We start from the raw sequence: 24,084 nt of genomic DNA, 5'->3' as shown, positions 1-24,084 counted from the left end.
TCAATTTGGGTTGAATAACTTCGATCAATGTGAGCATTATTCTCGCGGTTCAGCACAAATGGGGCTGTAATTTATCCATATCCACCAGGATATAGGTCATATCCACCAATTTATTTGTTATCTCTACCAAGATAATGGCCGTCTCCACCAAGATATTGGCCATCTTAAATACGATATAGGTCAACCCCACCAAGATTGTGCGATTTTCACCAAAATATAAGCCTACTCCTATTAAGTATTGGCCATCTCCACCGAGATATTGGCCATCTCCACCAAGATATTGGCCATCTCCAGCAAAATATTGTCATCTCAACCAAGATATTGGCCATCTCAACCAAGATATTGGCCATGTCTACCAAGATATTGACCATCGCCATAATGAAATGTGCCTTTTCCAGCAAGGTAATGGCCATCTCCACCAAGGTATTGGTCATCTCCACCAAGAGTATAGCCTTACTCCACCAATATACTGACAATCACCACAAAGAAAATGACAACCTTCACAATGATTTTGAACTCCTGTACGAAGGAATTGGCAATTTACAAGCCGTTTTTACCATCTATTAAATTATGTTTTAACACAATGCATCAATACATTTAGCCGGTTTGGATTATGTGTTTATATCTGTGTGCGTGATTGTGTGTGTCTTTGTGTTAGTATGTTTATGTGTGTGTGTCATGTAAGCGTCTATGTTGTGTTTGTTAGTATGTATGTTTATTTATGTTGGTACGTTTTCGTATTAGTGTGTATTTTATGCTTAAGTATTTGTTCTTTTAAATGTCTGTATCTCTGCTGTCAAACAGTTTGTTTGTATTGGTGTTTTCTTGAGTTTGTGTACGTATTTGTGTTTCTAACATGGATTAAAAAAGCTGATGACATGAGAAACAACTCTAAATTCGAGCAACTGCATCTTTGCAGATTGTTCTTGAATGGACAAAGGCTATGGAAGCACTTCCATAAAGAAAAGCAGGCTGATATTTGAGTCACAGGCCTACATGGTACGTAACAATTATAAACGCAATACTTAATCGTTGTGTATGAAATATCTTCGAACGTTAAAATTAAAAACGAAGCAGTAGAAAAAACAAAAAATAATGGATCTTCCTTAAGCCAAAGTTTATTTTGTTCAGGATTCAATGCGATCAAATGATAAGACGATGTTTATTAATATCTTGTATGTTAGTACTATTACTGCAGCTGGCACTCTTACAAACCCGGAAATGACGAGTTCAGAGCCGGGACTATAGAGCTTAAATCCAGGTCGTCACTTGACCAAACAATCGACTTCGTCCAAACCAGGTGGCCAGATACACATATTTCAATAAGGATACATATAAAAGCAGGCTTTTAGCAATGCATTACTTACTACACAGATATGTATGTGGCTGTCTGCTAATCATCGCAGATTTAAGCTACACTCGTTACTAGTATAATTTTACTCCCTAACACATAAGCTACAAATAAAGTTCTACGTCCTGCTAAATAAACTATACCTTTAGTTTTATGCCCTACTACGTAGACTACTACAGTAGTACTCAATTCACAGATCATGAGCGATTTGTTTAATCACTCATCTAAGTGATTTCAACTAAATTAGTAAATATTCATGTTAGGTATAATTTAATGTTGTAACTGATCCAAAATACTTTAAATCAAGAATAAAATTGCTTTTAATCAGATTTGCTTATCTTTCTTTACGGGATATACGCAACAGAAATTTACCAAAATCCTGATCTTCGTCAAAATGGGTTTCTTACATTGTCCATTTAATTTATACATTTAATATATCTAGCATTATTTTCAACAAAAGTCCGTATCTCTTGGTTCACCATGTATTGTTAAAGATACTAATCTCATAGCTTCGGAAAATAGATGACAGACGTGAGATTTTATATATAAGGTTACTAAGTATTTCGACGATAGAATAGAATTTAAAAAGTCTTAAATTGTAAAGTGGATTTTATGAATATCAAAAATGTGTGGACGTTAGCAGCTTACACAGCTAAAAAGCTGAGTAGATTGATTTATTGGCTTCATTTTCATTACATAGTATGTGTCATGAGGGACAAATATTTATTGTATATTCACAAATAGACAAACGAAATCGGAGTCAATGGCCTCAATGACTCATAATCATTTGACACGTATACTTAATTGTGTTCAGTGGCGTAGGCAGGGGGGGTTAGGGGGGGTCATAACCCCCCCCCCATAGACCCCTCGGTATATATAAAAAGTATGAGGGGGGGTGCAAATCGAAAGTTTGAGGGGGGGGGTGCAAATCGAAAGTTTGAGGGGGGGGTGCAAATCGAAAGTTTGAGGGGGGGGTGCAAATCGAAAGTTTGTCCCCGGGTAAAAATTGGAACCCCCCCCTTGAGACGATCCTGGCTACGCCACTGATTGTGTTAGAGGGAATACCGTACAACACTAACATTAATAACAAAGAAAAAGAAGAAGAATCAATCCTTTCAATTCTGCAACAGTCACGGAAGCCATACAACATTCTGTGACAAACTCCTCAGTTTTTTAACATACACTCCACTCACTCAACTCCAAAACTTACACCTAATCCACTCAACTCTAGCATTCACGCAATGCACTGAGCCTCTTAATTCCCTTTAACACTCAAACCACTAAACGCTATAGAATATTTACATAACCCACCTCACTCTTAACATCCACCAAGTAGATCCGGTTTTCACAGTCAAGTTGACAAAGTTGACGAATTCGATTAATGAACTTCAATCCAATGGAGACACTATTAAGATATCTATAGAATCGTGTCCATATAAACTTGCATAAAGTCTATCAAAGCGGAATTAGAGAATATGATGTACATTTTCGTCTATGGCTTGCATGTTTACCTTTAACACATCGACCTAGGTTTTTATTTTACATCATCTTCAGAAATAGATCTTGCTAATTTAAACACCAACCTACTCTGACCTTATTAAACCAGCTGTTTCCATATAACCTGTATAGGCATTCGTGTGCTGTGGCCAGAGGTCGAAATGTCCTACAAGCCTTTACCTCAAGCACATGCTGGAGACATTTAGATATCTACTAGCTGCCGCACTTATTATCAATACTCGGTTTTTCTGACGATGCGCAGAACAATAACACAGTGATTCCTTACTTATATAGGCTTTTTATTACACATTGTGAGTGCTCTATATTTTTGGGAGTCACTTTGTATTTACCGAGTAGACGCGTGTAGGTGTTTTGGTGGTTATAAGGCTTGTAAGTAGGTGACAACTTTTCGTTCTCGTGCTATGCAGCTAGAAGAGTGGAAGGGATGCGTGTGATAGGTGGGTTGGACGAGTTGGGTGGCATATAGAAAGAGGTCGTCATTGACCTATTTCCAGTCCACTAAGTTACATTTCCGCTAACTAATAATGCAAGAACAGATTTCAAAATCTAAAAATACCAGAATCATATTTGATGATGTTAATACCAAAGGTCACGATTAAATCGATAAGTTTCAATCAGAAGGTTCTTAGAGCAGCTGATGGAAATACAGTTTAACTCACTTCATTTATTCTTAAGATAAAGTTAGCAGAAAAAGGGCTAACCGGTGTAATGGTGTCATACCACAATAGTGTTTCTTCCATACTTTTTTCTCCGAGGGCTGAGGGCACTTGAAATTTTCGGCGGGGGTGGGGCGGACACTGTTAAAAGTATATATGTTCCTTTTCATGGGGGAAGGTCCACCTGGAAGAAATGCCTGGAAGAAACTCTGTACTCCAATAGTATTCTCACCAAATGAAGACATGCAGAGACGATTCCATGTATTTGAAAGATGGTTCCTGGTTTGAAAGCCTAAATGCCTGTATGTATGTTTTCATGTTGTCAGCCTACATGCATGTTTGTATTTTGTTCTGTGTTGATAGACTATATGCATGTTTGTATGGTTTACGTGTTGATAGACTGTATGGGTGTTTGTATGGTTTCTGTGTTTACAGCCTACAAGCGTGTTTGTATATTTTGTAAATATGTGCACATAATTACTTTATAAATCTCATATAAAAGGATTTGATGAGCCCAAAATATCATCTCATGCCTAAACTAAAATACATCAGCTAACGTAATCAAATCACCTAACTTGTACAGTTAAACATGTGCTACGTACTAACAGCATAATTGTGTTTGTCCAGATTTCAATAAGACGGTTTCACAAATCTAAATGGAGATCATAATGAGTTCAGGTCTTAGGTTTAGGATCAAACTACACAATTTGGGCTTGATTAATGCTATCAATGTGAGGTTTTAACCAGAGGCGTAGCTAGGGGGGGGGGCGGCCGCCCCGGGCGCCGACCCTATGGGGGCGCCAAAAGGGGTGGGAAAAATTTTTTAAAGCTCATTTTGTGCTGCAGTTTTGAATTATAAACCGTCTAAGTTAAGAAATGTAATGGCTACACGCCTTTACATACTGATATAACTTTTTTCTACCTTGATTTCTTAATGTAAAGCATATACTCTTAAGAAACAGTGACCGGCAAAACCGCTTTGAAGCTTTTCCTAGATGGGGGGGTGGGGCGCTTTTTCGAGACTTAAATCGGAAGAATTTACACTAGATTGTTGAGTCGATAAACGTTACCACTATTAAAAGAAACCAATTGTATTAAAACGTATTGTACGATTGTTGAACTGTAAAATACGTTAGTGACTTTTATCAAGATGGTGCAGGGGGGGGGGGCGCTTTTAGGCTAAATAAAATAGCAAAATTACACTGCATTCTGAGTAAACAACCTTTAGCTCTCAGAAAGAAACGAATTGTACTGTGCATTGTATAATTGTGTAACATTTAAAAAAAAAAAGTTAGTTACGTTAAAAACCGCTCTACAAACTTTGTCCAAGATGGTTGTGATGAGTGTGTGTGTGTGTGGGTGGGGGGGGGGGGGGGGGGTGGGGGCGCTTTTTTCGCTAACAAAAATCGCAAGTATTTGTACTGGATTTGTGAGTAGATAACTCTCGTAACACTTAGAAAAGAAACCAAGTGTATTAGCGCGTAATGTACAATTTCACTAGCCAGTTTTGTTAAAACAAAAAAAGACGCGACTAGTTCTTTGTAACATTCTTACGATTCTCTCAAATTCAACTTGAGAGATCATATACTTTTGATTGATTGCATTAAATCTTGCCTGGATCACTGAACTGTTTTAAAGAGAACTAAATATCACGGATTCTTGAATCCCTATCCGATCAGTACAATGGTATACGGTCGGAGCAGGTGGGCGGAAGACAATACAGTTGCCGAAACTTTAAGAGCTAAAAACATTTTTTTGTTTCGGTTTCCTAAGGAGTATAGGCGTAGGCAACACTTCGTCAACTCAAATGATTTTTATGAAGCTCGAACCCTAATAATCCAACCTCCCACACCTCTATTTCAAACGATTTCCTTCAGGACTTTTTGTCTCCTTCTCTTTTCCCGTGGACTTTACATCAGCATCTACTTAGTGATGTTATTTACTGATATTGTGCCACTAACCACCACTTTTTTCCATGCTCTTATTTCATTCTCCACTGTCTGTAATCTAGCTCCGAGACATACAGTAAAAGAGACCACATTTAGTTATAGATCCTGATTGAATTTTTTTGACTATGCATTTTAATTCCACATTTTCTTAGAGTGTTAAAACGCGTTTTATTGCTGCTGATTATAATCAGAACGTCATGGGCTATCATTAAATTGATTGTTACTGCTTCTTTAATCAATACAATTAGTTTTGCATTTGTTGTTGACGTTGTGCGTGCAGTGTTTCTTCCAGACTTTTTTCTCTGGGGGGGGGGGGGCACTTGAAATTTTCAGGGGGGGGGGGGGGGCGGTAGACTTTCTTCGGGGGAGGGGGGTCGGACACTGTTAAAAGTATATATTTTCTATATATATATATATATTATATATATTTCATTTCGTTCGGGGGGGGGGGGGGGAGGAGGGAGGGCGGTAAAAAAATGAGCTCATGCTCATGCTCATGCTTATGCTCATGCTCATGCTCAAGCTCATGCTCATGCTCATGCTCATGCTCATGCTCATGCTCATGCTCATGCTCATGCTCATGCTCATGCTCATGCTCATGCTCATGCTCATGCTCATGCTCATGCTCATGCTCATGCTCATGCTCATGCTCATGCTCATGCTCATGCTCATGCTCATGCTCATGCTCATGCTTATCCTTATGCTTATGTTTATGTTTATGTTTTAGTCAATGGTCATTTTTGTGTCGTTCAAGTCTCCACTCCAAACACATACATTTTAGGTTGTTTAAATCTTGATCTATGATTAACGTTATCCTCAAACTCCCATTTTATACAATACTACCATTTAACACCAAGGGGTCGTCCATAAATGACGTCACACTCGTAGGGGGGAGGGGGGGTCCGCAAGTTTGTGACGGTGTGTGATGAGGGGGAGGGGTGGGGGAGCTTAGATGGTGTGACGTCCCACTTTTGCATTATATAAAGGCAATGTTAGAAAACGCATTTTAGACGTTATTTTGCGTTTTAGAAAGCTGTTTTAATAAATTTTTATAAAAATTGATTAAAATACTCTATTTTGACAGAGTTCAGACAAGATTTTGGAAAAATATAGCTGTTAAAAAAAATTCAACTGCAATTTTGAGGGGGTTGTAGGCTGAGGTGCGACGTTATTTTAGGGAAGTCTGGCTTTTTGTGACGACGTGTGACGATGGGGAGGGGGTGGGGGGAGGTAAAAATCGTCAAAAAAAGGGTGACATCATTTATTGATACCCCCAACCTATAACATCCACTGAATAGTCCACTTTAAGAATATGGTATAGCAAACACTTGTAAAGTTAACATACAGTTTTTTTTAACATACATTCTTTTTTGATAGGTGAAACAAAATAATACATAATAGCCATGATACTCATGATACGCCTACAGTTTACGTGTCTTACAGTGTAGCGATCGGTTTATTCGTTAATGGACTAATGAGACATTTCTATTGGATGATGATCAAACACGCCCAGCCTCCTAGGTTGTCTGTGATATTCTATAAAACATTCGTTTGGCCACACCTAGATACTCTCAGAGGCGACCGTTGATTGATTGCAGAAAATTTACATAGAACCAACGTTGCAAATTGTAAGTTGGTAATCTGTTCGTGTTTTATCGTGAGTTTTAAATTGCTAACTAATGACGGGTGATTATTTATTTTACTTTATTTTATATTAATTTTATATTTTATTTTATATTTTATTTTATATTTTATTTTATATTTATTTTATTAATGAGTTAGAAACATTTTACAATAAGATGCAAAAATCAATATAGGATGCAACTGTGTAAGCTAATAATGTAGAGCATGTGCCTTAATTAAGAGTTTCATTAAATCAATGTATATTGTATCATTATGGATATATATGATTCTAATGTTTAGCAAATGCTTTGGGCAAGTAGTGATGGCTACACTCTCAAATGTACAGTTTGCAATTCATAAAGCTAAACTTTATGAAAGCAAAAGACATTAAATTTTGACTGAAAACAAATATCATTATTTTTTTTAAATAGGCTATTGCGAGTATTATGCTTTATGGTTAATTAGAAAAACAAAAAATTACGAGTTAAGTTTACATCCTTCTCTGATGAAAAAGCAAAATATTTAATTGTGTATCTTATTATACATTATATTACTGATTACAACTTAATAAAAAAAAATTACTAAAATAAAAAACAAAAGGGAATTTAATAAAAATAATTTACAAATGATTAAAAACTAGAAAATAAAACAAATTAAGCAAGAAATGTGTGCTTTCATAATAAAACATTTTGTCGCCGCTGAAATTTCCTACATTATTTAATTACACTTAAAAGCTTATTATTATAAAAAATTTTCTTTCGTATTTGATTTATTTTTAAGTATGGGTTGAATGAACGGACTGTAGCGCGCTTGACTGCAGATCGAACTGAGTTTCGAACCTGTTTCTATAGGGCGCCCTCTGGGTCACCGAGTTCTGATGGGTACCTGATTTTAAATTAGGGGAAAAAACAATGAATCTGGGCACTATGTATGTCACATTATCACTTTATGTGGTAAAGAAATAAATCAGTTGGACTATAGTTCACTTTTTTGTTTACTGTAAAGCCGGTTTGTAAAGAAAAAATTAAGTTGCAGTAAGAAAGTTAAAAAGTTAAAGTAAAGGGTAAAAAGTTTATAATGCTCTAAAAATATTTGACATAGCACTAAATGGTCCAAACGCATTAGAACCAACCGCGTGCGTTGTGATCTCGTACGGCGTATTTTCAATGAGGGAAAATTCAAACCTTAAAATTTTACATTGACGTGATGTGTTTCGTACCTGTACTACCTACATGGTGTCTATTACACTATCGTCTTGTCCAGTTAGGCAGTTATCATTTGGTCAAAATGTATATGTGGTTATTTTACTTAAGTCAGCTTATATCCTATTTTAGACGAGTCCATTGTTAAAATACAAAGATTTAAATATAATAATTAAGGCCTGAAATAGCTTAGTAAAGAAATTAAATTATTCGCTGTTTTATTGGCCTAAATTAGATTGTATATCTAGAATCTCGATCTCGATAGAATCTACGAACAGATGAAAAATTGCTCTAGTCTAATTATCGGTAACTCTAGATGAATTCCTTGTTTTGTCGAATTACATTATATGTGAAGCTAAAAATAGAACATTCTAGGACAAAAATGGTTAAATAAAAAAACTCATTTATTTATTGTGTTTGCGTGCTTGTTTTTCATTTTAACTAATTATTTTTGGTTCTGCCTAATTTGAATACTTTTCTTTTGACAGCTTATAGATAGATCTAGATACATTGATTGCATACTCAAATTAGAAGAACTGTTAATTTAATTTAGCGTATTCTATTAAAATTGATAAAAGTGTTGGAACTTTAAAAATTGCTAATATGCCTATTCTAAAAGCTATTTGCTAGATCATTAAGCTTTATGAGCGTTATTAATGGGTACCATGGTCGTCAATGAACGTCGCCATGTTTGTTTTTAATAAAATATTTGTTCTGAACTTTCATAATTAAAGGGGTATTTCTACAAACAAACATATTAATAAATTATGTACCGTTTTTACATGTGTGTATCTTCTTCTTCTTCTTCGTTCTTAATTATTAGTGCTGAAGGGGATCGAGATTTATCTGCCAGTGGGTTTGAACTCGAGACTTTATTCGAATTTATCAACGTGTCAACTGGTTATGCGCCATTGAGGCCATTGACTCCGATTTCAGCCTGCTTTTCTTTTTTGGATTTGCTTCCATAGCCTTTGTCCAACCAAGAACAAACTACAAGGCAGCAGTTGTTTAATTTTGGAGTTGTCTCTCCTAGAAGAGTGGATGTCCCCAGCTAACGAGCCTCATCTGCCCGAGGGTTCGAACTCGAGACTTTTCGGTTTAGCAACCATGAGCTTTACCGACTCGACCACGCCGACCCCTACATGTGTGTATATTATTTTAGGAAAAAATATTCTATACAAATACGTATTTAACAGTTCTACACATAGAGCAGATGCTCCAATCTAATCTAACAAAACAGACAAAAAAATGAAAAAAAAAATCAATAAATAAATTATATACAAACATTTGAATTTTAGTAGTATATAGATAAATACTTCAAGATTGAAATAGATTGAAATTTATATTTATTTGTGTTGACTACTATATACAAGCATTACAATAGCAGAGGGTTGAAAAGGTGACCGATAGATCGAAAATTATATAGACACAGAATCCGACAGAAAGACAGACTGACAGAGATAGAAATTTAAAAACGAGAGATAGAGACAGTGAGCAACACAGAGAAAGACAGGATAGATAAACAGAAAAGAGACAGTGATAGCGAGATAGAGAGAGAGAGAGAGAGACAGACAGACAGAAAAAGAGAAAAAAAAGACTGATAGATTGATCTACCCATCGCTCAGAGAACAAACTGATGGAACGCCCTACCTTTTGAAGGTCAGACCAACTGACTGACCAAACATCTTCCGGGCGATTGATCTACTGACCGACCGAACAACCGACAAACCTACCGACCGATCGAAAGACAGATCGACAGACAGGCCAACCCACCGACTGACAGACCGACCGACAAACTTACCGACCGACCACTTAATCGATCGAACTACTAACTGACCGACCGACCGACCAATAGACCAATCGACAGACCGACCGAAACACCGACCGACCGATCGACACAAAGACCGTCTCAGAAACTAAAAACAGATGAAACGACATGCCGCTCGACCGACCAACTGATGTCCTGACAGACGGATAAACCGACCAAACAATCGTCCGACGAATTTATGGATAAAATGATGGATAGATATATCGACCGATCGACCGACCGACCGACCTAACGACTGAACGACTGACCAACCGACCGACTGGCTGACCGATCGAAAAACTATCTGACTGACTAACCGACCGACCGCCCGACAGACCGTCAGACTGAACCACCGACCAACCGAAAGACCGACCTTTACACCAACATTCACTCGCGCCAATCTATACATCGAATATGCATCATAACATTGCCCCCCTCCCCTTCTATCTTCTAGCTTATATTATACCATACTCGAGCATATTATTCAACTTACCCAAAATCATCTAGATCATATATACATGAAATGTCCTAATATTTTCAAATCCAAATTAGTTCACACATTAAATCTTGTAGTTTTACTGACACACAACTTTATTTCAAACAACTGACATTCAACTCATGTTAACCGTTTGCACTGTAATCTGTGTCCATCCGACAAGGTATTGTTGGTTCTTGGTTTATTCTACAGTTCTCTCATTACCACATTCAGCATTGCCCATCTCTTCTAATCAGTAGCTACTATAAATATTTAACCAAGCACTACTATTTGTGATGGAAAACAGAGCTCTAGTTCCACCATTTAGAGGACATATGTGGTTGTTTCAATCATTACATAGAAATATATGTAGCTTAAACAATATGCCACTGGATCCCCCAGTTCTTGTAATAAAACATTAGGATAAAGTTCCATCAACACATCGTATAAAAACATCAACAGCGCATAAGAACTTCTATCAACCTAGAAAACAAATCAATTCAGCCTACATTATCATAATACAATATAGTATTTCCACATCATGGATCACATCAAATTATGATTCTCGCCAACCTAGAGAAGTATCAACATAATCAGCACAGCTATATATACAACATGTTGGTCATTCCTACAATTGTTCCTCATTGATGCTTAAAAATCCCTACAATCTTCCTGCATATGACCAGGCCTATTGTAAACAAAACAAAGCATATGACTTGTGACCTTCTTCCCAACTAATTTCTAAAACTAACTCTATCTGGACAGTTTCTTCCTACATGACCTACTTTTGACAATTGTAACAATGAATGGGCCGAGAAGTTGTCTTGGAAACTGAGTTTGAGTTTGTATTATTGACTTTGATAATCCTATTATCCAACACTTTACCACAGCTTCCTTGCACTCCTTGAATGATAAAAATATGACCGTGTTCTTTCTCCTTTTTTTGGTAAGTTCATAATGACTCGTCTCAAAATGACGTTTTAGAATTAAAGGTTTCATAGACTCATGACTGAGAACAACTTTGCACAATACACGTTGTTTCTTCTCTATTTCATTTCCAGTGATGTTAGTAAAGCCGAATTTTAGATATTTTTCTAAATATTTATGGGATTTTTTTTCATTGCTGGTGTGTACTCTACTAGTTGGCGACCCCCCAGAAAGCCCTTTGCGACCCACCTGGGGCTCGCGACCCACAGTTTGAGAACCCATGTTCTAAACATTGTCCAAATTTATGCATTTTTCTTATTTCTTCTGTGTCCATTTTTTCCCCTTTTATATCCTTCATTCACTCCCCTAAAGTATGTGATCGATCTTACAAAAGCATGGAAAAACATGACTAATCGCTCATATAGTCCTTCGTTGGCCAGGTATTCTCCTTTTGTACAAGTTCATGGTAAATACAATATAGATAAACGATACCAAAAGTACAGTCTGTTACACGTCCCCTTTTCAAATAAAACTCTTTGCAACACAATTTTATAAGTACAATGCTAGTAGGGCAGGATCATGTGCCAGACACAAAAAAGTAGAGTGAAAATAAATTCAATATAGAATAAACATTTGTAGTCACAAGTTTACAAGCAGAACATACCACAATGTGTGGTGATTATATCACTCACTAGATAATTTCTAGATTATAAAAATTGCAAAATATTATGACAATATATTTAGATCAATAAGTGTGTAGAAAATGCTCATACATTTTAATATACAGTGGCACACATCACAATCAGCTTGTTCATACACAGAACCTTAAACAATATCAATATCGAAATAAACCCGATAATTTAAATGTGTTAGTGTTTGAAAAATGCTTTGAAATGTATAAGCATTATGTTTAATAGTTGGTACCTACATATGCCCAAATAGAAAAAAAACATTTTAATCATGGAGTGTCCCTGGTACTAAACCCATTACATCAACTGAGTAAGAATATCAAGAAACTAATTTGTTATACGACTTATCTGCATTTTTATATCACATAATTTAAATACTCAAGATTAAATTAAACTCATAAATTATTTTTTTATTATATTCAGTGATAGCCTTCCTTATCCACAACGCATTTTCTTACCACGCTTGCTTAATTTTCTTGTTGTCTCCCCTAGTTGACCCATTTAAGTTACATCTAGGTCACGGCACATCAATAACATTCCTGCCATTAGCAAGCTCTGACCTGTACATGTGTCATGATTTAGACGTCCTGCTTATAATCATGTGATGTATATATAGTCCTTTACTTTTATTTGCCTACCATAGATATTGTACATTAAACATTATATAACATAACTAGCCGTCCCGGCCAGGCCCTGCTCTGGCTTCTGTGAAAACCTTTCTGTTAAAGACCATTACCTGTGTGTTTATTAATCATCATAAACCCGGCATTGCCCACCCAAACCACAACCAACCAAAACCTCAACAATAAAACGCAAACATAACGCTAACACTATTACAAATACAAACGAAAACAAAAACCTAACAACAAACCCAATCACAACCACAAACACCAATACGAACACAAAGAAAAAAACGAAAAAGCAAACGAAAACAAATCAAATCCAAATGCAAAACCAACCAGAAACACAAACCCAAAGAAAAAAACACAAATGAAAAAGCAAACGAAAATAAACCAAATCCAAACGCAAAACCAACCACAAACACAAACCCAAAGAAAAAAACACAAACGAAAACGAAAAAAGAAAGAACAAAAACGAACCAAATCAAAACGCAACCACTAACGCAAACCCAACCTAAACACAAAGAAAACACTAACGCGAACATAAACGCAAAGTGCTCACAGTCTAGCGGAATCGCCTGTTTCAGCTTAATAAACGACTATAGTACCCCAACTTATTCATAGTCTTTTGCACTCACTTAAACGAACGTAGGCGCCAAACCGAACACGGGAGGCCCGGGACCCCAAATAGCAACCTGTCTGGGCACCAGAGGACGCCCGGATTCGCTTCACTTAAAGACTATAGTAACCTTTCGTATCCATACTCTATCGTACTGTTTAAAGCGAAATTATGCACCATACCGCTCACAGGATAGCCCAGAGCGCCAAATTGAACCCTGGTGGGGCGCCGGCGGACTCGCCTGTTTCAATTTAATGAACTATTATAATACTCCGAGCTTAATCGTAAAACACCTACAACATTTGCACGTGATCAATCCCCGCTAATTATGTAATTATTTTTTTCCCAACACCAAAACAAAGTAATAAAATGTAAATTCTTTTCCACTAATGCAATGTTTTATAAAGGGAAGTAATTGTGTTTTCCTAATTTATCAAAGGGAAGTAAGTGCTAAAGGACTAAATATAAATATAATTTTCAGACATAATTAGAATTTTTATAAAAGATGATATTTTTTTTAAAGTTGTGTTTAATGAACATGCCGAAAATTATTACTATCAGTTTAAAAAAATGAAAATTATGTCCCAACCCTTTTAATAGTAATTTTTTAACTTATAAATTTAGACTATGAGCACGGTTATAATCTAACACTTAAATCCATCAAAGTATGTCCACGACAAACAAACTTATCACATGTAGCTGTATGCTGTATGAATTGAGCTTTATATATTAGATAACATACTATACTTGGCATAATGTGTAACAATAAATTCATAAAATCATGTTTGTTTTAACCTTTGTATAATTGATGACCCGTCTGACATCTCTTCCATAAATTGTGGGTGTGGCTTCTAGCTTTGCTACTATAATAATTCCCTTGATTTATTTTAACTTGTATTACTATTAGGTTTTCTTGACCATTATCTTCCTTCTCTTTGGGTATCTGTATTATTTCTTGGTCATCTAGCTTAGTATTTTCTCACTATGTGTTCTTTTGCTTGGTTTATCAACCAACTTTATACAAATATTATGGCATTGCCTTGACCTCTCATATTTTTTTAATTAGATATCTGTCATCTAGGTCTCTGTTGGACTAATAAGATACGTTCTTTCTTAAATTATGGTTATTGCTGTATTTTGATATTATATGTAGTTTCTTGTACATGACTATTTCTGTTTGATCTGCCAATCTACACTAGCAGTGATCTTGGGAGTGACCTGTGTTTCCGATGTAAATCATCAATTAGATTTTTTTTTATATAATTATTGTTACTGTATCCACAGCTTAATATACTTCTTCTACTTTCAGTTTGTGCTTTAATTACAGGTACCTTCTAGTTTTTGACTCATATTTCTTGACTAACTTGTGATTCATTATTAATTCCAATTCATTCAAAAAAAAAAAATTCTCCAATTCTCTGTTAAATTTACTCTTAATGTCCAGTATATCTTCTTTATGGTTTGACTCCAACTTTCTTAATAGTTCTACTATAGGTACGTTATCTCCGGTGTTGCTTATTTCGTTTACCAACTTGTTCATCATCATTGGTTTGCTATCATCCGATAGTATTATTTTATGGTGATTGCTGCCATTTTCCGATAAACTTATTGAATCACCTTGACTACCATTCTCCCAGGGGCTTAACACCTAGACTGCCGCTCTGTGATGAACTTAAGTAAACACTAACACTGCCTGTTGTAATTTCAGATCTATTTAACTCTATTTCTAGCTTATGCTTTGCTTTATCTGCTTCTCTTTGAAGCCGTATTTTCTCATTTACTGCTTTAGCAGTCTTTCATCTCCTTTTTTCTTGCTTTTAAATGCTTCTTTTTATCAATTTCTATCTTCTAACCCTTTAGCCATTTCCTTGTCATCTACTTCCTTTTTAGCCTTCTCTTCTTCGTTTCTAGCCTTTTCTACTTTATTTCTAGCCTTTTCTTCTTCTTTTCTAGCCTTCTCTTCTTTTTTTTCTAGTATCGTTTTCAGCTTTCTTTTGTTTTGCAAATGCCAACCTGTCTTCCTTTTTAATGTCTAGCTCATTCGCTAGTTCTATATATTTTGCCATTTTAGAACGTTTATTTCCGGTGAAAGTTTAAGCTCAAAATGTTAAAAAAATATATACTTCGGTAATAAAGCGTATCTACAAGCTCTTGTCTAACTTGCTTCCTGTCGACAGTTTGTTTACCGACACGCATCATGGATCGAAACTGGGGTGCGAAAAGTTGGCACGTTGATCAAGACATGAAGACAATGCAATCTAACATTAAATTTGACTTAGTTGGATGCCAAGAATTTTTTTTTAAAATAATGAAAATTTTGCCTAAATTATTTGGCAGCCGTAACCAACTATTCCATCTTATTATACACGAGTTATCATGTTCATTAGGTGCGCAAAAGTTTATAGGCATGCAATTTTTTTTGTAAACAAAAAAGGTTAGAGTGCTGAAAATAAACCGGGAGTGATCTCTCCTCCTTAATATTGCGAATATTCTTTTATAACACTACGGGGAAGGCAACTCGGGATATAGAAATAATTTTTAATCATTTTTTAATTGCTAAAACTATTTAAAATACAATAGAATCTCGTAGAAACGAAAATTGGGCACCTAGTTAATGGCAAAAAATATGTGCATGATAGTGCGGAATGTTATCAGTACTTTATAAATATATATGCTTTTTTGTTAAATCGGAAACTTTGTAAATTACTACTTCCGGTAGAAAGGAAATTACTCTAAAGTTGACGGGAAGCAGAAAAAGTGGTCTTTTACTTTTATGTAAGATTTTATTTTTCTATCTGAAACCGTTCTCAAGTTATAGGCTTTTGAAAAACTAAAAGTACAATAAGTCCCACTTCCGGCTATCGGAAATCGCTCAAAAGTTAATACAGAACTGCAAGTTTGATATAATAATACTTATATAAAAGTTAAATAACCTAGCTGTAACCTATTCAAATAAACCCATTCACGCTTTTTTACAGACATAAATTCCCCCATACACACACTGACAGAATTGCAAAGTCCAGTTTTTCCGAACATGATTACGTGTGAACCACCGACATTTTAATAAATCTTTATTTAGAACGTTTGTCCGATGAAAATAAGTCCCCTACACTCCGTATTTGATGAAGCCCTAAGAAGTAAAAACAGGAAAACTGTAAAAATTACACGTGTTTTTTGTGCACGATTACAATACTTTCTCTATTCTAATATATAAACGCCCATGTGCGCACTTCTCTTTCTCTCTCTCTCTCTCTCTCTCTCTCTCTCTCTCTCTCTCTCTCTCTCTCTCTGTCCGCAAACTATTTACGCAGGATATCACAATCTTCAGCGATATATGGAGAACTTGATACGGACTTTTGTTGAAAATAATATGGAAGATGTTTTAAATGTATAAACACAATTTTATTTAAAGAAAGAAAATAAAAATAAAGACATATTCGAATGTAGAAACACACTTTTAATTATGCAACCGGAAAAGTGTTTATAATTGGGACAAGAACGCAGAAATCGCTGACGTCACATGTCATAAAATTGAAATAAAGTACACAAAACCAATGGCGTCATCATCCATTTTTAGAATATAAAGAAGTGAACTATTTCATTAAAATTTAATTTAGATCTATAGTTTTATTTATCGAGACGTAATTTATGAATTTTATACAATTTCCTCGGCCAAAACTTATAAAATTTCTTTAAAAAGCAACATAAATACTATTGAAAAGCCGGTTTTTTAACTGAGTTATTTAAGCCTTTTAATCAATGCGTCCATTTAATACGGTGTTGTGTTGATAAATTATGTATATAATTTGGTCTTATTTTTTTCTAATAGGTATTAGTAGCCTGTGTTATTTTAAATGTGTCGGGCTTATAGCTATTTAGTTATCTCTTTGCTTTGTCACTAATATCCTAAAACCTTTTAGTAAAGAACATTGCTTTTTGAACAATAACTATTTTATAAAATATTTTTCCAAAAAATGTATACCATTAAAAATATATAGACCGATAATTCACGTGTAACGGGTACCAACGGCTAGTCCTAATATATATAAGCCCATTCGCGCACTTCTCTCTCTCTCTCTCTCTCTCTCTCTGTCCGCAAAATATTTTCACAGGATATCAAATCTGACTCTTCATCAATATATAGAGAACTTGATATGGTATTTTGTTGAAAATAATATGCTGGGTGCTTTAAATGTACAAACTATATTTTATTTAAAGAAAGAAAATAAAAATAAAAGCATTTTAATTATGCTACCGCAAAAGTGTTTATTATTCTGATAAGAACGCAGAAAAAAATGAATTCAAATTTCACGGGGTTAAAATACGGAAAGTGCACAAAACTAATGGCGTGATCTTCTAATTTTAGAATATGAAGAAATTACCTATTTTAAGCAAATTTGACTTACATCTACTTATCAAGGCGTACGCTATAAAATGTAAATAGTTTTCTCTGCCAAAAGTAATACAAACTACTTGAAAAGATAACACAAATACCAATGAACAGCCGGGATTTTTTACGGAATCATTTATGTGTCTTAATCTGTGTGTGTGTGTGTGTGTTTTTAATACGATGCAGTGCTGAATAATAATTTATTTAAATTTTGTTTTTCTAAAAAAGTAATGGTAGCCTATGTTATTTTAAATGTGTCTGATTTTTAGCAATATAACTTTTCTTTGCTTTGTCACTAATATGTTATAATGCACTAAAAAGTAGAGAAAAAATGTAATTCATGAAATATATAATGATACAATAATATTTAAAATCATATAAATAAAAGTGTGGGTCCCTTCCTAAATATAAGTAAAGGTATCAATTCGAAATTATAGTGACCAACGCATTTGTTTATGTTAATTTAAAAGATAGTGGATTATTATATATTTCAAGAAGATATTCTATTTTTTTAAAATGCATTATTAAATAAAATATTGTTATTAAAACGCTTTTTATGAATTTAAAAAACAAACGTGTTGCTTTTATTATGAACAAACTTTCTCATTAAATAGATAGACACATCGTGGCCTAACTCATGATGAGCAATTTGATCTTACTGTTGCTGCTGTTATGCACAGTTTCTTTCGTGGAATGTAACTTAACAGAAACCTTTGGCAAAAGATGGTATGTTTTTGTTATCCACATATTTTAGTTTCTTTTATTACCTGGTTGTTTAGAGTTAAGATTAGAACCAGCAAATGTTATGGTAAATTTTAAAATGTTTTGGTAATAGTGGTATTGAGCAAAAGTACAAGGCCCATCAAGTAAACAAGCGGAACACAGCTAATTTTATACATAATCTCTATTAATTTTAAAAATCCGTTTATCCTAGGAATAACAGTTACTTTTAGAGTATATTACCAATAAAAATATAATATTAAAGATGCATAAAAAGATGTATTGAGAACCTCTAAGCTTTCACATCAATTCGAATAATATTGCATGACCTTTTGATAGCATTTTAGTGTAGTCGACTCTTAGAAATTATATGTAATGTTGTGACCGCCAGTTATCGCTTCATATGCTGAGGTCTCTGATGCAGATGAGCCCTACTTCATCTGCCCCATGTGTCTTGGGCTCGAACGGGAATGATGACTCAATTTATACATGCATTTAACATCTTAAACCTTACCTAAACCAGACTTACACATGTATCTTCATTATAATGTAGCAATCTGTCTATATAATTGTCTTCATGGCGACCATGCGAAACACCATCAAGACGTAAGCTAAACAGACCATATCGCTACCACCCCCACCCCCATCAGTCTGGTGAGCTGTTTACTATTGGGTCGAATTAGTGACGGCTATTAGGGGCAGATAATTTAGTTTTTAAAATATGTGTAACTAAGGTGAGGTAATAACACCTTCTGTTTAATCTTTTCAATGTCGTTCGCGAATTGTCGTCACGGATGGCTGCTTTCACGGGGGAGGGAGAGGAATGGAAAGTGAGGGTTCTTCACGAGCTACTGATAGTGTTTTAAAGCAAAATATTTTTAGTCGAAGCATTGTTAGCGTCGAATTCACAAAATATGAAAAATAGGAAATAGAACAACTAAATAGAGCCGTATGCTACGTCGCGGGTCAACTCGCATATATAATTCTCATGGGCACCATGCGGGAAACCAACAAGATGTAAGCTCAACAATATATATATATAATTCTCTTCAAGGGGACCTTGCTGGGCACCAAAAGACGTAAGCGCCGCCTAGCAGCCCCCTCTCTTCCTCTCTAGGCATATCGCTACCACCCCCACCCCCACCGGTCTGTTGACCATTTTTTTTTTACAATCGTGGATTAGGGTCTAATTAGTCACGGCCATTAGGGGCAGATAATTTAGTTTGAAACTATTTTAAACTTAAGGGAGGTAACTAAGAGGAGACTTCTTTCACGGGGAACCGGGTAGAAGTCGGGTGAATGGAGGAGGGGGTTATCGTCCCTAACGGGCTACTGATAGTGTTTTAAAGCAAAAATTTTCAGTGGCAGCATTCGCAAAAAATGAATTACTGAAATGTAGAATATATAACAACTAAATAGCGGCGAATGTTACGCCGCGAGTCGGCTCGTAAATTGCATACTAGCAGAGCGCCCGCATTCCATGCTGGTGACGGTAGCACTAAACAAAAACCGTGATTAGCTTAATCGTAATCATAGTCATAATATACTATTATACAAGGCTAGTGGTAGTGTGTCAGTCCTTCCTTCCGTCATTCCATCATTCCGTCATCGCTATAGAACCAGAACCTTAAAAGAAAACATCAACATATGCCTTGACTTTACTTTCATCGCATTCTTATACAATTACTTAAGTAGGGTATATTTACATAACGAATTACATTTTTTTCATGTCGGCAGCTTTTATTCTTTATTGCATTAGTCAAGAAACGAACTTAAATAAAATATTAAATACACTCACATTTAAAACATATTAAAAGGATCAATATCAAATAATATTTTGCTTATATACCTATGGTTGAATAAAAGTAATCAATTCAAATGTTTAATAAAATATATAATACTTATGACAGGGGAGGTAATTGAATTTTTTTAAACTCACGCCAAATATTGATATTTAAGTAAAAAAATGTGAATGCATATTGCGCTGACGTCAATTAGGGCATTATTGTTGAAATACAATAATTAGCGTGGATTGAATAAAGTGCAATGAGGTTGGTAAAACACGGATATTTAAACTGCCTTTAAAATATTCCTATATACACTGATTATTATTTTTAATCAATAACAGTTTACACGCTGCTCCTAAATGTCCACTGTTTACTTCTATCTTTCGGTTTGCGGACAGGCTAGGGGTATTATAGTCGTCTACTAAATAGAATCCGGCGCTTCAACCGGATCCCCGGCAGGGTGCTATTCGACGCCCAGGGCTACACTGTGAGCACTATGCTTTTATGTTTGCATTAAAGTTTGTGTTTATGTGATGCGTTATTGTTTGTTTTTAGGGCTGTGATAGGGTTTATGTTTGCGTTTTTTTGTTTCCGTTTGCGTTTGCATTAGTGTTTGCATTTGTGTTTACGTTTGTGTGGGCGACTGTGTTTTCTTTTGTGTTTAAGTTTGGTTTTGCGTTGTGTTTGCGATTCTTTTTTTTTTGTTCGTCGTTGTGTTTGCGTGTTGAGTCTGCGTTAGCGTTTGTGTTTGTGCATTACTTTGTGTTTTTTTTGCGTTTGTGTTTGCATTGTGTTTGTGTGTGCTTGTTTTAGTTTTGAGTTTGTGTTGTGTTTATTTTTTCGGTTGTGTTTGTGTCCTATCCCCACATAGGTACATGTAAATTCAATTCATTTTTTCTAGGCATATAAGCAAATGTATTGTTTTACATTGATCAGTTTAATATGTTTTAGCAATGTGCATGTATTTAATATTTCTTCACGTTCTTTAGCTTAGGTATGCAAAAGAGTAAACATTTGACGACAATTAAAAAATAAAAGTCGTTATATAAACAAACCCTAGTCCAATACTTATAATTAGAAAATGAGTTACGTAAAATCACGGCATGTGTTAATGTTTACTTTTATGGTTCTAGAATCTTTAGCGATGAAGGAATAACGGATGGAAGGAAGGACTAAAACATGTCAACCAGCTTTTTATTATAGATAACAATATAAGTTGTCTTCGTAAATAAAATGGTTTTTTTATAGGTGCGCCCGATACTTTAAAAAATGTTTTCCCACTAAACCATGCTGTTGGGACATTTATGTGTGCAGGTAAAAATTTGTCCTTAAATGACGTCATTATCATACTGGGGATAGGGGGTCCGTGAAAATCGTCAATTAAAGCATGCCGCGTAAAAAAATGTCATTTTAGTACACATGTGTGTAAAGATACAGATAAACAATGTATTTATGTTTGAGTTCGGGTGTTTGTGTTTTATGGTTCGTGTAATATTTGAATACACCTATTTGTCCAAAGTATGTGTTAGAGAGCGTCACTGTGAATATCAAAAATTGTTAATAATGCAACTGGGCATTTCTCATGACCATTGCAAAGTATATATATATATATATATATATATATATACTAGGCATACTGCCTAGGTTCGCATAGGTTTTCAAAAAAATTGAGACATTGAATGATTAATACATAGGTGAGTAGCTGTTATATTAAATGCATAGGGCCTAAATTTAAACATTGGAGTGATTTCATGTCATTCAAACAATGATTGAATATTCGCATATTTATTACTCGCAATGTTATTAGAAATGCGAGGGCTTTCTTAATAGTATAAATCAAATATTTTATTAAATTTCTTTCGCAATTACAAAACAAAACTTAATTTATAATAAAAAATCTATTTAAAAAATGTTATAATTTTTTATTTTTGTTTTTCTTAGAAATAGTAAACAAAATATTTTAAAATTATTACATTAAAAAGCTACCTCCACTGTTCGTAGACCAAATGACATACTCTTTAATTACTTTTTCACAAACGTGTGGACAAATCTAATGATTCTAAGGTTTTTTATATAAATGTATGTATACATATATATATATAAATATATATATATATATATATATATATATATATATATATATATATATATATATATATATATATATATATATATATATATATATATATATATTATATATATATATATATATATATATATATATATATATATATATATATATATATATATATATATATATATATTTATATATATTTATATATATATATTTATATATATTTATATATATTTATATATATATATATATATATATATATATATATATATATAGAGAGAGAGAGAGAGAGAGAGAGAGAGAGAGAGAGAGAGAGATAGATATATATATATATTTAGATAGACATATATACCATTTCTAGATGTTTTTAACAATTTTTTATTTTTTTCTGTGTAATAGGACCAAACCATGTGGAACAACATTTAGGTGTATGAGACCAGGGAATGGCAACGCATGACGTCATTTTTGGATGACCCAGGAGTCCTTGTCAAAAGAAACAACTAATGGATAATTTTGTTAATTAATTCATCTAATAAAAATCGAAAAGAAAATTTTTTTTTGTATGTTTATTTGCGATAATTAGGCGATATGTGATTATCAAATCATCATCATCATCTTCTTTTTGCCCTTATTATGGTTGTTGGGGGCACCACAGTGGACACATAAATTCTCCGCCATCCACTTCAGTCGTCTGACGCTCATTTTCTTTCTGTGAGAAGACTAGTCTGTTCCTTTGTGTCATATATAAATATTCGTCTTTGCTTTCCCCTTATTTTCTCTCTCGGCACAGAGCCTTACAACATTGCCATTTACAAATCAGAAGCCATACCATTCAGGATGTTGGTCATTATCAATGTCTACTCCATGTCTTCACGGTTGCAATGGCATCTATATCATCAGCGAATTGTGTGAATTGGTGATGGTTCGTCTTCGGTTACTGACTTAGCTGATATGGTTTTCCAAGGCGGCCGTCTTTGAAACGTTTACCTGCTTAAAAATAACTTCTATGCATACAATTTTAAAAAGAAACGTTGTCTATTTGGAAAACAAACGTCATTTATCAGAATAATTGTATTCCTTTTAAGATTAAAGAAGAAAAAGAAATTCAAGCTACAATTGTCAAATAATTTTAACAAATAATTTACTAGGTTTCATAAAATAAAAAGAATAACACAAATATTTCATATGTGTCAAAGAAATAATTTTTTTTTCATTTCACAATAATAAAATATATTATTTTTCTCAAAATAAGCAAAGTAATGAAATTTAGAAACATTTTTACTTCATTATAATCTAAGTAATAATGATGGCTTAAAAAATACGTCTTATTATTTAAAAAAAATTAAATCAAATAAACGTTGAAGATTGAAGCACAACGCGAAATTTACATACTCCATTTTAATACATTAGTGATCAGTTGATGAATCAGTATGATTAGAAAAATTATTTAAAATGTTGTCTCTCTTCAACACAATTTTTTTTCTTTTATTGTTATCAATACTAGTATTGAAACAACGGGTGAAATTTACAATCTTTACACATGTACTTCTGAACTGCTAACCCGTAAGTCTTGAGTTCGAATCCGGGTTCAAGTCAGTAGACCGTCCCTGAGGCCACCCAGCTCTGATTGGTACCTAACCCACGTTAGGGAGAGTAAAGGCGGCTGTACCTTTGTCT

General features: G+C 34.4%; 1 long non-coding RNA gene across 3 annotated transcripts; it reads left to right on the top strand.

Annotated features, from left to right (window-relative positions):
- The first annotated feature begins 928 nt into the window (after nt 1-928).
- On the top strand, nt 929-22,960 carry LOC131934729 (uncharacterized). 3 transcript variants are annotated; one of them, XR_009385827.1, is made up of 4 exons: nt 929-999; nt 18,441-18,552; nt 21,582-21,647; nt 22,807-22,960. It is a non-coding gene; the product is annotated as an uncharacterized LOC131934729 (long non-coding RNA). The 3 variants fall into 3 exon arrangements; XR_009385825.1 differs by lacking the exon at nt 929-999 and adding an exon at nt 7,036-7,102; XR_009385826.1 differs by lacking the exon at nt 929-999 and adding an exon at nt 7,111-7,160.
- Nucleotides 22,961-24,084: the final 1,124 nt, after the last annotated feature.

Source organism: Physella acuta, unplaced genomic scaffold, assembly GCF_028476545.2.
Source record: "Physella acuta isolate Inbredline_101_S28 unplaced genomic scaffold, ASM2847654v3 ptg000116l, whole genome shotgun sequence".
NCBI classification, from domain to species: Eukaryota; Metazoa; Mollusca; class Gastropoda; family Physidae; genus Physella; species Physella acuta.
Note: the sequence above shows the minus strand (reverse complement) of the source record. Positions and strands in the feature narration are given on the sequence as shown.